We start from the raw sequence: 16,982 nt of genomic DNA, 5'->3' as shown, positions 1-16,982 counted from the left end.
GAACAAAGTTGTATTCTGTCGTCCAGATAAGATTAAAAAGCGAGTCGCTTTTCGGCAAGAGGCTTCTAATATTAGTGTGTGTACAATTTACAAAAGGGTCAGGGTTTAATATAGGATTTGCTGGGGTGGCAGGTGGTAGCTATGGGCGGAGGGGGATTACTTTTTGAGAAGAGCGATCAAAAACGTGAGTAGTGTCGTCAATGGTTAGTTTGTCGTACCTGAGTTTATACGTCTTGCGAGATGTTTTACCAAATTCAGTGAGATGCTTACGGGCCTTGCGGGTGTTGGGGGGACAGATCAATTCGCTAATGCTGCAATTGGTGCCTTTTAGTTTTTTGGCGTTGGACAGCCCTAGTTCTCGGTCCTTGAAATGACAGAACCAGACAATGATTGGCCTATGTTTATATTATGTCGGCCGGACGGTGCGGCCGAACGGATGCACCACACCACACATCGTAGCCCAGACGAACGGAAGTCTTTATTGAAGGATGTCTGTCCTATATTATATACATACTATAACGAGTGTGGCGCCACATCTTGGCGTCTACAGATAATCGCAGATGAGTGGTGGCACCTGGTGCTATTGCACGACACTACATCTTTCCCTCCCTGGGAAGAAACGTATGAATCATTAGAAAGTCCAGTCCGCACAAAGCAATCACAATACACCCTTTAAGAAAGTCAGCGCCGCCTAGTGACGGACGCACCAACTGCTCTCGTCCGCCATTACTTGATCTACTTGCCAGCGTGCGGCATGCACACACGGTACGCCTCAGCGCTCAGTGGCTCGAGTTTACTATCTTTTATACTTTTTGCGGCCTCTTGCGCCCTGCAGACGCGAGTCGTCATCGTCTGAACACATCCGCGATGCCAGGATGCTGTTGCGTGCCTTTGTGCAGCCAGCGTGCCACGAAAGACGCGCTCGGAAACAAGGTACGTACGTACTCAGTACATACGTGACGCTAGAACGTGCCGTAGCAGATCTGATGTATGAACGGAAAACATGCTGGCCATGCGTACTGAAAAACCGCTTGCATCAAAAAGAAGGGGAGGTGATCTGTTTAAACCATTGGCAAGCGTGCTGCGCTGCTGGACGAGTGCGTACTTTCCCTGGTCGCGGTCGCTTAGTGTTCGGGTTCGCCGTGAGCACTTCGTGCGAACTGCTGGCGCTTGCTTCAGTTTTTTTTTATTATTATCGTTAAATACTACGGTTAGGAGCAGTTTTGTGAAGATTACCTGAGAGCTTCTCTAGCGTGGGCTGATGTAAAGTCATTGGAGGTAGATATTTTCATGTTTTAAGCGCGTTGAATTCGCCCGATGACTTTCGCGTCATATTTCCTGTTGGTCTCAATGACTTTTCAGTTAGTTTCGTGAGCGCGCTACTTCTACGTTTTTCAGTCGAAGTTCTGCTTCGCATGTAGTTTTCACGGTACGATTTTAGTGAGCTCGCCAAAATCGCATGTGGTTACTACCCAACGCCCGTTCATAGTTTTTATGGTTATCAGCCAACCTAGAAACATTGTACTAAATTGTTCCTTTTCTTAAGGGAATAACAACATGAATAGTATAGAAAGCAACTACGCGATGTTTTTTTTTTTTTTTTGCTTCTCTGGGCTCCGCTAGGGGGCCGCCCCCCACACCTCATGGGGTTACTCTTCGGACAGACGGAAAGGCCAGGATTTGTTCAGAACCGCGAATCACCACCCGAACTATCTCTGTGGAATGACTTGACCACTCCCACTCGAATTGGCAACAGCGTCACCCGTGATACAAACCCTGACCTCACCTTCTCACGCAACATCTCCCACCTCATCTGGGAACGCCTCGACGAAACCCTCGGAAGCGATCACCACATCATCCAAGTGACTCTCCCTCAACATAAAGCAAAAACGCGCATTGGACAAGCTACCCTTACTGACTGGAAAGCCTTTCGCGAAGATCCTAACCCACTCCCCACCACCATCACGGACCTTGATCAATGGGTCTCTCAAATTCAAGAAACCGTATCCCGGCACAGCAAAACTCTCCCTCTTACCTCCGAAAACCCAGTCATGGATGCTCATCTTCTCCACTTATTAGACGCCCGCAAGGGCCTACTTCGCCGATGGAAAAAACAAAAACATAACAAGAAACTCCGCCGCCGGATCAACGAGATCACCCAAGAGGCAGCCCAATACGCCCTCACGCTACATCAGCAAAACTGGGCTACCTTTTGTAACAGCTTGCAAGGAACGCTTGGAACTACAAAGACATGGCACATACTGCGATCGCTTCTCGGGGACAAACCCTCCAAATCTGCTACGGCACATCACCTCAAACGTTTGCTTCACAACTACCCCGGACCCCAAGACCAGCTACTCTCCGATATCAAAACCACCCTATTTGGGCCTCCCCCTTCTTCTACAATAGGTCATCCAGACTACTCAGGGGCCCCAAATCCCACCCTAGATGCCCCTTTTACAATTCAAGAACTTCAAGACGTCCTGGCCAAGCTCACCCGCAACACCACTCCCGGCCACGACCGCATCAATAACAAAACCCTGCGTAACCTCGACAACGACTCTCTCCAAGCACTACTCGACTTTTTCAACTCGCAATGGACCCAAGGCACTGTTCCAGCCCAGTGGCGACATGCGGATATAACACTTGTCCCGAAACCTCACAAACCGCTCTCCATTAATAATCTCCGCCCGATCTCCCTGACATCATGTCTAGGCAAGCTTTACGAACACCTCATTCATACTCGCCTTACAGCCTATCTTGAAGACAACAATCTAGTCCCGCATACGATGATTGGTTTTCGAGCTCACCTTTCAACGCAAGACGTCCTGCTCCAAATCAAAGAAGAGGTTCTGGACCATCTCAGCACATTCCACCCCACGAGCCATCCTGGCTCTAGACGTCAAAGGAGCCTTTGACAATGTCTCCCATGCTGCCATCTTAAAGAACCTACAATGCACCAATTGCGGCCTCCACACCTACAACTACGTACGTCAATTTTTAACTGGCCGGACAGCTACGATCGGAATCGGTGACCTCCGTAGCTCTGCTTTCCACCCACCACCCAAGGGCACGCCACAAGGCTCAGTAATATCCCCACTCCTCTTCAACGTCGCACTTCTCGGGTTACCACCACCTCTTGACTCTCTTTCTCACATTCACTACGCACTCTACGCCGACGACCTCACCATCTGGACTATTGGTGGATCAGTAGGCGACCAGGAAGACTCACTCCAGCAAGCTATCAATGCCACTCTCACCTATTTGACAACCTGCGGACTTACTTGCGCCCCGGAAAAATCGTCTCTACTCGTTCTCCGCGCCCGCTCTCGTGGCAGACGCCCACCTCCACCACCTGAGCCCTACTCACCATACAGGGTAAACCCGTTCCCAAGGTGACCGTTCTTCGGGTACTAGGACTTCAAATTCAACAAGATGGGGCTGGCCACGCAACTCTCACCCAACTGCAAACCACCGTAATGCAACTAGTCGGCCTCATTCGACGAATCACCCACCGCCGTCACGGGCCTTAAGGAGCGCGACACTGTAAGCCTTGTACAGGCTCTCCTAATAAGTCGCATAACATACGGCACGCCGTATCTCACACTAAAACCTGCTGAAAGTAATAAATTAAACGCCCTCATACTGAGAAGTTACAAAATGGCACTTGGGCTACCTATCACCACGTCAACAATCCGTTTCCAACAACTCGGGGTTCACAACACCCTTGAGGAGCTCATCGAGGCGCATCTCACCAGCCAAAAAGAACGCCTCCTCCTGACAACCACCGGTCGCTCAATATTAAGTCGTCTCGGCTATCCGCTCCCCCCACCGGAACATACTCTTCAACGCATTCCACCAGCTATCCGTCGTCACATCACTGTCTCCCCTATACCCCGCCATATGCACCCAACGTATAACCAAGGCCGCCGCAAGGCGCGGGCTGCCCACCTCTACGTCAAGTACGGATCTCGGGACGACACTCGATACGTGGATGCCTCTCCATACTCCTCTCACTCAGCCCACACGTCAGCCGTTGTCGACTCCACAGGAAGTCTTGTGAACTCAGCTACCACCCCTACCAACAACATAACAACAGCAGAAGAAATTGCAATCGCCTTGGCCGCCCACACCGATCTAGAGTACGTGACGATCCTGACAGACTCCCAGACCGCTTGCCGCCACTACCAAGCTGGACGAATCTCGGCCCTTGCCCTCCGCATTCTTGCCCAACGATCAGCGCCAATTCCCGATATCCGCATCGTGTGGACACCGGGTCACACGGCTCTCCCTGGAATGAGGCGGCCCACGCCTCTGCCCGCGCCCTCATACCCCGGGCACCCACGGGAGCCGACGACCCAAGTGCTTCTCCGCCCATACCCCTCCGCTACGCTGACATCCTTGCCCATTTACGCCGACAACGCCAGCACTTCTCTCACCCCATCCGAACCTTCCCAAGACCGACGAGTGCATCTTACGACGGCTGCAAACCAACACCTTTCCCTCATGGCACACGCCTTCATGCTATGTATCCTGCACAGTACTCTCCAAAGTGCAAACACTGCCCATCCCCATGCACCCTATACCACATGGTGTGTGGGAGTGCCACCTAACCCCAACTCTACTCCCCCTTCCCAACCCAACCCCTGAGCAGTGGGAGGGCCAGCTGGCTAGCGGCGACCTGGGTGACCAGCAACAGCTGATATCCCGGGCGCAACTGGCCGCACGTGCCCAGGGCCTCCTGGACTGAGGACGCCCCCCACAAGAGAGGAACGGCTCAACTAACTCCGTTCCAGCTCAATAAAACGTTTTCACCACCACCACCACTCTGGGCTAATGCAATTTTTTACCCCTTTCTTAGGTTTCATTCTTAGGATTCCCAAATGATCCTGGCCTGAAAAAAAAGTGGATTGTGGCTATACGCCGAGATCAAGGCAAGAAATTTCAAATAACCAAACACACGAAGGTCTGCTCAAAGCACTTTGTTGATAGTGACTTCTTCTCAAACTACGCATCCGGTAGAAGACGCCTGAAAGAGCATGCTGTGCCAAGTGTGTTCAACTTCCCGTCACAACGTCCTAAAGTACAAAGGCCACCCCCTAAGCGACGCTGCGCAACAAATGTGCAGCAGTTGACAACCCAACGTCAAGGAGCTTTTACTGGGAATGGCAACTTTGATGGGGTGTGTGCACAAGATGTAGATCTCCCTTCCTCGGACGAACCAAGCAACGAGGGACACTGAAATGAGCAGCTTGGAACGACAGTCATCTGTTTCCAGCCAAGGCTGCCCCATTCTGCAATGAAGCCAAAACTGCAGCGACACAGAATCAGCAGCTGCTGAAAGCAGCCCAGGATGATCTAAAAGCCACGCAGAACGAACTGTTACGTGTTAAAATGGAACTTCGAAAAGCTGAAGAGCTAGAAGAGGAGCTGAAGGCTGCTAAGTTGAAGGTTTTGCAAATTACGAGAGAGTTAGAACTGATGAAGGAGGTGGCAGATACGCTGCGGAAAAAAGCCGGAACACAGTTTTTCCATCGAACGGTTCAAGCACAGCGATGAAGATGTGCGTTTTTATACTGGCCTACCATCATACACGGTGTTCCAGTTTCTTGTTATGTTCTTCAACCCTGGCTTACAACGGGAGAATGTGAGAACTTGGTCCACACCTCGTTCAGGCCCACCAAAAGCAGGCAGACCAAGGAGTCTCACAGTGGAAAATGAATTCTTTTTGTTTCTTGTGAGGATGCGCCTCGGACTGTTCGAAAAAGACTTGGCAGACAGATTTTGCGTGTCGATTGCCACCGTTTCAAGCATATGCATAACTTGGACAAGCTTCGCTTTTATCAAGTTGTCACATCTAAATTTATGGTATTCTAAAGCAAAAGTGCTTGAAGAGATGCATCCAGCTTTCAAGCCCAAGTACTCCTCAACACGCGTTATCCTGGATGCAACTGAGATAAAATGTCAGGCAGCGAGCTCACTCGCACTTCAGTCGGCAACTTATTCGCACTACAAGTCTGCGAATACATTTAAGGGTTTGGTCGGCATTTCACCCGATGTGTCAAACCTTTTTCCAGGCGTCAAAGTGGTTTTTTGAAGCGTTCTTTTGAGGAAGGTGACGTCGTAATGGCTGACAAGGGCTTCAAAATCCAGGACCTACTAGATGACATCAAGGTTCAGCTGAACACACCACCCTTTCTTACCAGAGAGCAATTCTCGGAGGAGGAGGTGGAAGAGACCGAGGAAATCGCGTCCCTGCGCATACACGTGGAGCGACGCATACAGCGAATCAAGAACTTCCACATCTTCGACAGACCTATACCGCTTTCCCTGGGTCCTGTCATCAACGAGATGTGGGTGGTGTGTGTATTGCTGACAAACTTTCAGTCTCCCATTATACGTGCACCAGGTGACCACACACCTAATGACACTACCCCAAATGACTCAACACCAAGTGTGAGTGAATGAAAATGTGTTTATTCATGGACGATTCATCCACCGCAGAGGAGCTGGAGAACAGAGGAAGAAGCTCTGAATAAACAAACACTAAATCTTTTGAATAAAGCAAATTTGTATTTTATCTTTATGACACCTCTGTACTTGCAGTGGGAACTTGCAGCACAAAGTGTGCTTCTCCTGACTAGCAAATTTTGCATTGCCCCTTTTATCACATTTATTTGGCTAAATAAGGCAGCAAAACAGAAAAGAAAAAGTTGTCAAGTTTAGGCCTGGCTACAGCCCAGTCCTGCTCGCAAAACCTTATGCGCTCAACAATCATGAACTGGTCCGAAAACACGGCAAAATCTGTCCAAGACAGGCCTGCCAACGCCATCTGGCCGAGCACTTGAAAGTAGTAGTCATGACTACGGTCTAGCCTGAAGATGCCTTGATGGTCTTTCACCATGTAAAAGGGCTCTTCTATTTGTGAAACTGACTTGCCCTTTTGGCTGTATGGGCACTTAACCTCAAGGAGGCCATGCATAGGTGTCTCTGATGGATCAAATATCAGCCTGTCTGGCGACGCACCCAGCCACGGACATGAAGGGTCAACCACCAACCCACATCTAAAGGCTTCAACATCGTGTCCTCTGGTCTTCATCACCGACACATATCGGTGAACTGCAGGTTGCTCGTTGCAGATGCCATACCTGTAAGAAAAAAGTTGCATCAGTGGTACAAAACAATTTCAAAAAAAGGTGGAGGAGGGGGTGTTTATGCGCCAAAGCTGAGCTACCACGCCTTGTAGAGGGCTTGGGATTAATTTCGTCTGCCTGGGAAATCTTTTGCGTTGACCGAAATCTCAATTAACGGGCATTTTTGTTTTTTGCCTCAATCAGAAAAATGGCTGCTGTGGCAAGGATAACTCATTGTGGTACTCAGCGGCACCACTGAACCAGGGCAGGGGAGAAAAAAAGAGTACGCAACTGCCACATACGTTGCAAGCATGAAACATTTGCAGGTATACATTGACACTCGTGCCATTCCTCCTCGCTTTGTGTGTGACCTTTGCCTAAAATGCTAACATGACATGACGACCCTACAGATGCCTCCTAATGCTCGTGCTACATGGTGTGATCAGAGGCGAGCGCACGCTCACCTCTGCCTATATGATCAGTGTCATGCGTTCAGGCGACACGGTTTTTGGGGATTCAGCTTCAGGAAATGCTGAACACGTAGCCCATAAACCTTTCACGATACAAAATAATAAAACAAGCATACAGATACATTTGCACACGTGCATCTTGGACCAAATTTTAACTAAATTTTGCACATATGGAGCATAAAAAAGCATGCAGTTGGTCTTGGCCGATGCATGCGCACATCCCACTTGGTTTACTGGTCAGCCTACAAAAACTAATGCTACATGGGCAACCGAAATTTGGCGACACGCAATGCTGTGTGTCGTCACATTTTTGTAGCGGTGTTGCATTAGTTTTTGTGGGCTCTGACCCAGAAACCAAGTTCACTCAGCCATGAACCAACTAGTTCACTCAGTTTCTGCCCATTGTACACGTGCACGTCTCAAAAATACAAAAAAAAATGCATGCTACATCAATCTGTTCAATAGTTGAGAATTTTCTCTTCCTTGTAATGCTTCGAGATGAAGTTGCCAGTAGCAGTCATTGGCCACAGTGCATGTCTCGCAGCGCATTCAGAACTGCTAATTCATATGGTGAAGTGACAATGAAATGCCACAAACGTAAAAAAACAGTCGCTTGAATGTAGGGTCATGCCATGTTCCATTTTGGTGGAAAAAGGAAGTATGTGCCACTGTCAAAAGCTACATCGCCAAATTTAACTTGACCAAGATTACATAACACGAAAAAAACGCAGGAAGTCACATAAGACTTCCTGCCTTTGCATTGTAAAAAAGAAAGGCCTTACTACACATTTTTTTTATTGGGAAGAAGCCCAAACATTTTTGTACTTACTGGATAGGTCTCACGCGTGACAGATCTTTCTGCGACGTAAAATTTTGCAGTCCTTTATCCGTCCACGTAGGGCGTTTCAAGACAACCCCGAAGGACGACGCTGTTACACGCTGCGACCGGGCCTCCTTCCACGTTTCGCTGTTGGCTTGCTGGCGTGTATTCTGCTCCAGGGCAGCAGCATCAGCAGGCGTGATTTCCAAGCCCTGAACAGAAATGTTGGGAAGAGGTTGTTGCTTGTTTGGCCTAAAGTTTCAAGTGGAGCAGATCCGTGCTATTATGGAGATTAGTGGACCACGAAAAAAAATTGTTATACGAGATTCAGCAGCACAAAGCCTTAGCCACTGCGCCACGATGACAAAAAAAGCTATTCTTATACCTATTTTTATATACCTTTATCCTCAGTGCCTTTTTTTTTTGGTGTGATGATTTAAGTATCGATCACGTTACACCAACCTGCCCAGGCAACCACCGTTGCAAGTTCCCTGCCCAGTACTGGTTATGACGCAACTTTAGACTGCATACTTACCTCAAGGATTGCAGCTTGCTGAGGAAGACAGCTCGCTGAAGTGTGCCTCCACACCGTGCATGACTGGAACAGGGCTGGCCTTGTTGGTGTTGTCGTGGTTGGGGCTGTGCACTCTACCTCGGGACAGATCAATGTCTCGAACCCGTGAGGCACCACTGGCTTCAAATATTCTAGTGGGCTGTCCACAGGTGTAGGCCCCATTCTTGAGGAGCTCTCAATGAGGTCCCCCGTTTCTAATTGCCTCGAGAATGGTGAAGGACAGACGGAAGAAAGCTGTGATCCGAGCGTCCTTATACTGGTAGCCACTTCATTGAATGACTCCACAGTCACCCTTGCATCATAGAATTTACTGTAAATTGGCTCCATTAATCCTTCTTGCCGCACACTTCTCCAATCGACAAACTCCAGTGGCATGGGAGCAAGTGGGGTGCTGCGTGGCCTTCGCCATTGCTGCGGCAGCTCTGTGCAGGACAGCTCGGGTGGCGGTTCAGTATATCCCTGCTGCTTTAGTAATGCCAGCAGATGTAAGGCAGCCCTACTGTGACTGCAGGCACCACTCCTACCGGCGGGGCATTGGCACGTAGCTCTTGTCACGGTGCCACCAGGCCCCAGGACCACGTCCACTTCATAGGGCTTTGAAGTCTTTTTTTGGCTCCTGAAGCACTTGCATTTCACATGCACATCCCCAGGGCTGGAATGAATCCAGAACAAGTTTAATGCACTCATTCCGTACATGTGCACTAGTGAAAAATACTGCCATTTTTTACCCGCATCAGAATATTAAACTAAGTAAATGACATGCATGACAGATTTTATTTCTGTGAATAAGACAAACACCCAAATATGTTGAAACATGGACGCTTTGAAACTCTAGAAAGGGAGCAGTTGGCAAGGACAATAATAATGATAGTTTCACTAATGTGTGAGACACAAACAACCTGGCCAGAAATTCTGGGGACCTTGGGCCTACATAGGTTCTTACACGCTTCTTTTCTTGACAGGGTGATGTGCACACATACTACCTCTGATCGACTTCAAAAATGGTTTAAAACTCGGTGTTTGCAGGGGGAGGGGGGGGGTTGCACCAACCTAATATGTATGCGCAATAAGAAAACTCACGAGCATTTATAGCGGTTTCAACGTAAGCCACCTCTCACAACCACCGATCTACTTTTCCTGCCTACGCCAGCGCATGTTTTTGTATGCATCACTAGGCCGCGAAGGGGACACAGGTTATGCAGCGTCTGATCGGAACATGCGTTGTTTCTTCAGACAACATATTGTTTTTAACGTTACTCAAGATTGGCCGCCGTAGAGCCTAGAACTATGTACCGATTATTTTGTTTGTTTTGCTTCTGCGCCACGCTGCGTGCGCCTATCGCAGACACCTAGAATCATATGTTCGACGAGTTCCCCATGTGACTGCTCGTTTTTGAAAAGGATTGCCCTTTGAAATAAATGCCTACATACTAAACGACATGCCATTCGATCGATTTGCGCCCAAGTTTCCACGTGTACTATGTTACAGATCCCTCGCCGCATGCTTTGTTGCCATGCAGTTATTGTAGGGCGAAGGTTCGCTCGAGCGGCCGTGGCTGAAGCCTTTCGTCAGCTTTGCCGCTGACTACATTACGGAGCTGACAACGGCGACGTGAACGACCTACACGCACCCATTTGTAGCCGGGAAACAACGCGGCAGAGCCTTTCCTGAGAAGCTATGCTGACCGTTCACATGCAGTTAACCAAAATCAAATATATTAATGTACTGTACCTTGCCGATGATGAAGCAACGCGCACAGACGACGGGTCGGCATACGACTCCGAGACGAGCTTGTGGCTGCGCTCGCAAGTACGTCCGGACGAACTGGAAGCACCCAAACTGTCGAAGTAGGGGCCTAATCGCCTCTCTGAAAACCCACCCGGTAGCAAGGATAAATCCTTCGACCACTGAATCGGGTCGTTGGGCATTTTAACAGAGTGCCGGGTGAGATTAGCTCGATTGCGCACCACGCCGGTATTACGCCGGCTGATAGTAGAGATCAAGTAATGGCCGACGCCAGGTGAATATCGATGGTGATGATAGTAAGTTACGTTGCCAGACTGACTTTTCTAAAGGGTCTATTGCAGTCACTGTCTGTACACAGAAATCACAAAACAGTCACTATCTGTGTGAACACTCACTGCTGTCAAATCACTGCACGTAATCTTGGAAGCGCACTGGAGGTCTGCGATTTCTCCTTGGCTGGTCAGGCGGTGGCTCGGCATCGAGTCCATTGCCCTCTACCGGTACACTGCACTCCTCCGTGCGAGAGCCTGAAGCCAGCCTATGCGGTTGCGAACCTTGCGGCTGTGGTGGGCTCGGCGGCACGGGTAGTGGTACAGGGCGTGAAGGAGACGCAAGTTGATCAGCGGAACTCGATTCCTGCGTTTGATGCGGACCAGCAGGCGTAGTGATCCAAGTCTTCGATGGTACATCTCTCCTGTGACAGTCTGTCAACGGGGGCATGTCGTGCGCGCCAGAGATGTCTATGTTAGTTTCTTGCTCTGGCGATGCCTCTTTTGGTACCGCTGACAGCTGCGAAGCGTTCCAGGTTCGACCGTCTTCCAGATAGAAAGACCAGCGGCCGATTCTTTTGAGGATTTTCAATGGTGGTCCATAACTTGGAGGGCCGTGTGGTCCGGGAATTGGTTTTTTCACTCGTACGTAGGTGCCCACTTGGAACTTGGGGACCCTAGCAGCTCGCCGTTGATCAGCGTAGGCCTTGCTCTTCCGTTGATGCTCTGCGACTCTTTTCCTGAGCACGCTCATCTCCCGCGATGGATTTGTGCTGAAGTCGGCCGTAGACTGACCAATTACATCCAGCGATGTTCTCATGTGTCGGCCATGTAGAAGAACGGCCGGTGAGAGACCGGTGGTGCTGTGAGGGGTGGCTCTGTATACTCCTAAGTATTCAGTCACAGTTGCCTTCACTGGACGCTGCTCCAGCAGGGCCAGTTGAATGTACGACTTCAGTACACGATTAAATCTTTCCACTAGACCATTTGCCTGTGGGTGGTATACGGCAGAAAAGATGTGCCTGATTCCACGGTCTTCAAGGAAGGATTCAAATTCCCTCGATGTGAACTGTCTGCCGTGATCAGACACTATCTCTGTCGGGTAACCCTCACGTGCGAAGAGTGAGAGTAGAAACGTCGTCACCGTGCGGGAGGTAACATCAGCGCAAAAAGCCACCTCTGGCCATTTCGAAAAATAGTCAACTACTGAAATGGCGAATCTGCAGTCTGTAGGTGCACGCTCGAAAGGACCAACAATGTCAATAGCTATCTTGTCCCAAGGTTTGTCAGGAAGAGGGATTGGCTGCAGTGGTGTGGGCGAGTTCTTGGCACTTTTGTCCGCGCTCTGACAAATGGCACAACTGCGGATAGTTGTTTCAACGTGTTTGTCCAACCCTGGCCACCAATACTTCTCTCGTAGGCGTTGTTTGGTTTTCACGATACCAGGGTGTGATTCGTGAGCCAGCTGGACAAAAGTGGCTGTGAGCTTGGCGGGGACTACGATGCGCTCAGTACGCAAGAGTATGCCATCAACCACTGTCAACTCCTTTCGGACTTCATAGTAGGGAGTGAGGTTAAGTGCCAGGTTTTTGCGTGGCGGCCACGATGTCTGTACGTAACGGGCAACGTCTTGGAGAGTGCTATCCTCCGCGGTTGCATGCTTCAGTTCATCGTGATGTACACACATTACCAGAGACACTATTTATTCTTCTGACTCGGGGCCACCTTCAGTGTCTGGAAGAGATAGCCGGGACAAGGCATCAGCTACCTTGTTGTGCTCACCACGCCTGTACTGCACCGTGAAGTTGTACCGCAGTAACCGTGCAGTCCATCTTGCTATGCGGAGTGGTCGCTGTCCTGTGCCTTGAGCAGAAAGCAGGGCTACTAGAGCTTGGTGATCCGTTTGCAGAGTAACTGGACGACCCCATAGGTACACATGCCATTTCTCTAGAGCCCACAAGCAAGCTAGAGCCTCACGTTCACCAGTCGAGTACTTCCGTTCTGCTTCCGTCAATGTTCGCGACGCGAATGCCACAGTTCGAATGTGCCGACCATCAACTTATTGCAGTACCGCACCTAAACCATATGCGGATGCATCGGTGGCTACAATGACGGGAAGTGCTGGATCGAACATTTGTAGTACCCTGTGGGAGGCTAGGAGGTTCTTTACTCTTGTAAGACTGTTCTCAGCAGCAGTGTCCCAGTTAAAAGGAGTGTCCTTACGAAGAAGTCTGCGCATGGGCTCCACTTCCTCTGCTAGTCGTGGAACAAATCTAGCATAGTATTCTACTAGTCCCAGAAACGACCGGAGCTTGCCAGCATCTGTAGGGGTGGCAGCGTGAACAATGGCGTCAACTTTGGTCTAGAGGGGTGCTACTCCTTCGGCGCTAACGCGGTGACCAAGAAACGAGAGTTCGGATGTGTTGAAAACACATTTGTCATTTAGCTTGAGCCCAGCGTGTGAAATTCGTTGCAGGACTTCCTCTAAGTTCCGCATGTGCTCTTTCTCCGACTTGCCGAAGATGATGACGTCGTCCAGGTAGCAGAGAACGCCTTTGCATCCCTGTAGAATTGACGTCATGAGTTGCTGGAATGCTGCTGGTGCTGAGGCTAGGCCGAAACATACTCTCTTAAATCGGAAAAGGCCATCGTGCGTTATGAACGCTGTAATATCTCTACTGTCTGGATGAAGCAGAACCTGGTAGTACGCGGAGGCCAAATCCAACTTAGAAAAGTAACGGGCACCGTTCAGGGCATGCAGCAACTCTTCTGTGTGTGGCAGGGGAAAGCTGTCGACCACCACAGCTTTGTTAGCTTCACGGAGGTCCACGCAGATGCGAATGCTGCCATCTTTCTTGCGAGCTGCAACAATATGGGAAACCCACTCTGACGCATTTACGCATTCAATGACATCAGCAGAAAGTAGGTTCCTCAGTTCGTCGCTGACTGCTTCTCGCACTGAAAGTGGTAGGCGTCTGAGCTTCTGCGTGACAGGAGCTACCGACTGTTTGAGCTTGACCCGATGCTGGACACCTTTGGAAAGTCCTAGCTCCGGTGAAAACAAGTGTCCGAACTTGGCCCATAATGAAGTAGGCATACCAAACTTGGGTGGACCCAGTGGTGGCTTCGTGGTGGGCGGAGACAACTTGTTTGTGTTCTGCGAATGCATTTCGGGGCGTAGCATTTTGGGGCCTTTTGTGTCGACGTTCGGTTCAGCGGCCATATTAAGGCAGCGCAATTCTGTGCCTACAATCTGGAGACCAAGAGCTTTTACAGCATCAATACCCAGGAGTGATGTTCCACCTGGTGTAACGTGAAACGTTACTACAGCCGTTTCTGATTTGTACGTTACGAGGGCGGCGAACTGGCCATGCACAGGAATTTTCGGACGTGCAAAAATCCAGCAACAACGTTATTTGCGACTTTTTCAGCTCAACTTGGTCTCTGAACCGGCTCCTAAAGTTATGTTCTCCCATTATCGACACAGCTGAGCCAGTGTCCACTAAGAATGTTATGATGCACGGGCGTGATGCCAGAGCAACAGGTTGAACCCCGACATCAACGTAGACGCCCGTACGCTTCTCAGCGTGAACAGTAAGAATGTTCACGACACTCTCAGCGTCTTCCTCTGAAACGATTTCGGTGACTCGAGCCGGGCGTCTTCCACGTCCGCGACGCGAATTTCGGCAGTACTGTTGAAAGTGGCCTCGGCGGCCGCACGCAAAGCAGGCTCGACCGCGGGCTGCACAGGCTGACGGCTGGCAGTTTTGTGCGCCGCAGTTGCCGCACACGTTTGTGTTTACGGAGTACGGGACGACGGCGCTAGCAATCTCCGGCGCAGGCGGACGAACGAAGCCGGAGCGCGAAGAGCTAGGCGTACTACGTCGGTCGGTACTGCTGGACTGGCGTACATGTCTGTGACGGCCTGCCGGGTTGCGTCCGCGGTTATGTTGTGGTACTACTCGATCCACAGGGGCTGTTCCGAGAGCTTCGGATTCGCGCTGCACTTGCTCGCGAAGAAGCGCTATCTCCACGGCGCGGTCAAACGTGAGCGCGTCACCCTCGAGCAATAGCCGCTCCCGTAGGCGCGGGCATGTGACCCCGGCGACGAACTGGTCGCACAGATTTGTATCCGCTTGCGCGGCAAAGTTGCATGACGAAGCCAGTTCGCGAAGCGCAAGAGCAAACTCCGATATCGGCTCGCCGTGCAGTTGACGACGGTCACGGAAGCGATGTCGCTCGACGCGTACGTTGCAAGTAGCGGAAAAGTGTCGAGCCAGGGCTTGAACAGCTGCGTCGTACTCGTCCGGTGGCTGGGCGAGCTCGGCATCGGCTTGTTTGCTCTCTGTTGTTCCAACTGCAGCGGTGGTTGCAGAAGGCGTAACCGTCTGAAGGGGGGCGGTTCCCGCACTCGGATGCGCGGGCGGGTGGTCTGGGGCGTTCGGTGGTGGTGGCGGTGGCAGGGCGTCGAAAATTCGTTGTCCTTCGGGTCCGAGGCAGTGCAGAAGGAGGGCTCGGCGGCGGGCCGCCTATAGCTCAGACGCTCCAGAGGCGAGCGTGAAGTTTTCCAACAGGCGCAGCCATCGCGGCCAGGGGATGGCGGGCGTGCCTGGTGAAACGAGGAACGGCGGCGGCGGCGAAATTCCGGGTAGCATCCTCGTCGCCAGTTTGTTATGTCGGCCGGACGGTGCGGCCGAACGGATGCACCACACCACACATCGTAGCCCAGACGAACGGAAGTCTTTATTGAAGGATGTCCGTCCTATATATATACATACTATAACGAGTGTGGCGCCACATCTTGGCGTCTACAGATAATCGCAGATGAGTGGCGGCACCTGGTGCTATTGCACGACACTACAGTTTACTTGGTTGAAAACGCCCTATTCGGTGAGCGCGTTCAATGTCTCTGGGTTGTACTGCGACTTCGAGATTGGTAAGACGTAGATCGATGGCGCGCTTCTCGGACTGTGCCCAAGTCTCGTCACTGGCATCTTCAAAACCATAAAAGGCAAGGTTGGACCGTCGCTGTCTGTGCTCAGAGCCGTCCATCCTGACGACAAGTCTAGTGACATCACTGCACTTCTTCTCAGTTAGTGTATGTAAGCCGTCGACCTTTTCTTTTACCGTAGCTATTGCAGAGCACTCGTCTTCAATTTTAGATAGTATTTTAGTAATTTCTTCAATTTTTTTATCGTGTTGCAGCAGCGTAGGACGTATTGATTTCATTTCGTTAAGGATGGCTGCCTCTCCGGGCGGGATTTCGCTGAGGACAAACATAACGTCGTTACTGGTTTGAGAAGTAGCAGACCGAGTTGTAGGTGCAGTATTTGCCTCGATATCTCCACATAATTAGCAACAGCGCTCGCAGGGCACGCATGCAGCTACAAACAATCTCTAGGCAACAGGTGGGGCTCGGCAGCACTAGCAAAGCATCGTATTTGGTACGCTTGGAAAAGAGGGAGCAGGAATTTTTTACCTGAACAAAAAAAACAGGCCTTGCAAGTGAGTGCGGGCCATCACTGATGTGCTGCCGAGCCTCGGACCGGCCTGGGTTACAAGTGGAAATGGCACCAAAGGGTAAGAGAACTGTCGGTAAACGCGTCGGAGCTGGTAATTTAAAAAAAATGTAGCTCACACTAGTGGTGCAAGGTTGGAGAAGGGGTTGAGCTGGGGGCCCCTCTCCCTTGGTCGGCGCCCCGGCTGTTGCACCTCATTTATTTCCAAACTTCCAGCTGAAAGTTCCCCATGACTGGCAGACCCGGATCGTTTCGTCCACAGGCTTTCGCATCTCTCCCAGAATGGACGCGCTAGCATGCGGTAGGACCCGCGGCCAAGTCCAAGCCAACGCCCGCGCTGCGAACCCAAAGTAAAGGGTCTGCGGCCGGAATTCTATGATAACTCTATCGGATAGACGCCAGTTTCATAGCGCGAGGGACCCAGGTTCGATTGAAACCACGGGACGCGTT

At 50.7% G+C, this 16,982-nt stretch overlaps 1 protein-coding gene and 1 pseudogene across 1 annotated transcript in view; both read right to left on the bottom strand.

Annotated features, from left to right (window-relative positions):
- LOC144150010 (cap-specific mRNA (nucleoside-2'-O-)-methyltransferase 1-like) overlaps positions 1 to 16,982 on the bottom strand; it is a 267,529-nt gene that overhangs the window by 102,043 nt on the left and 148,504 nt on the right. The gene's annotated exons all lie outside the window — the stretch shown is intronic.
- Positions 10,749 to 15,742, bottom strand: LOC144149347 (uncharacterized; annotated as a pseudogene).

The sequence above is a fragment of the Haemaphysalis longicornis genome, unplaced genomic scaffold (assembly GCF_048455015.1).
Source record: "Haemaphysalis longicornis isolate Haplotype H1 unplaced genomic scaffold, Haemaphysalis longicornis Haplotype H1 scaffold_8, whole genome shotgun sequence".
Classification (NCBI taxonomy): domain Eukaryota; kingdom Metazoa; phylum Arthropoda; class Arachnida; order Ixodida; family Ixodidae; genus Haemaphysalis; species Haemaphysalis longicornis.
This window is presented reverse-complemented; position numbering and strand designations above follow the sequence as displayed.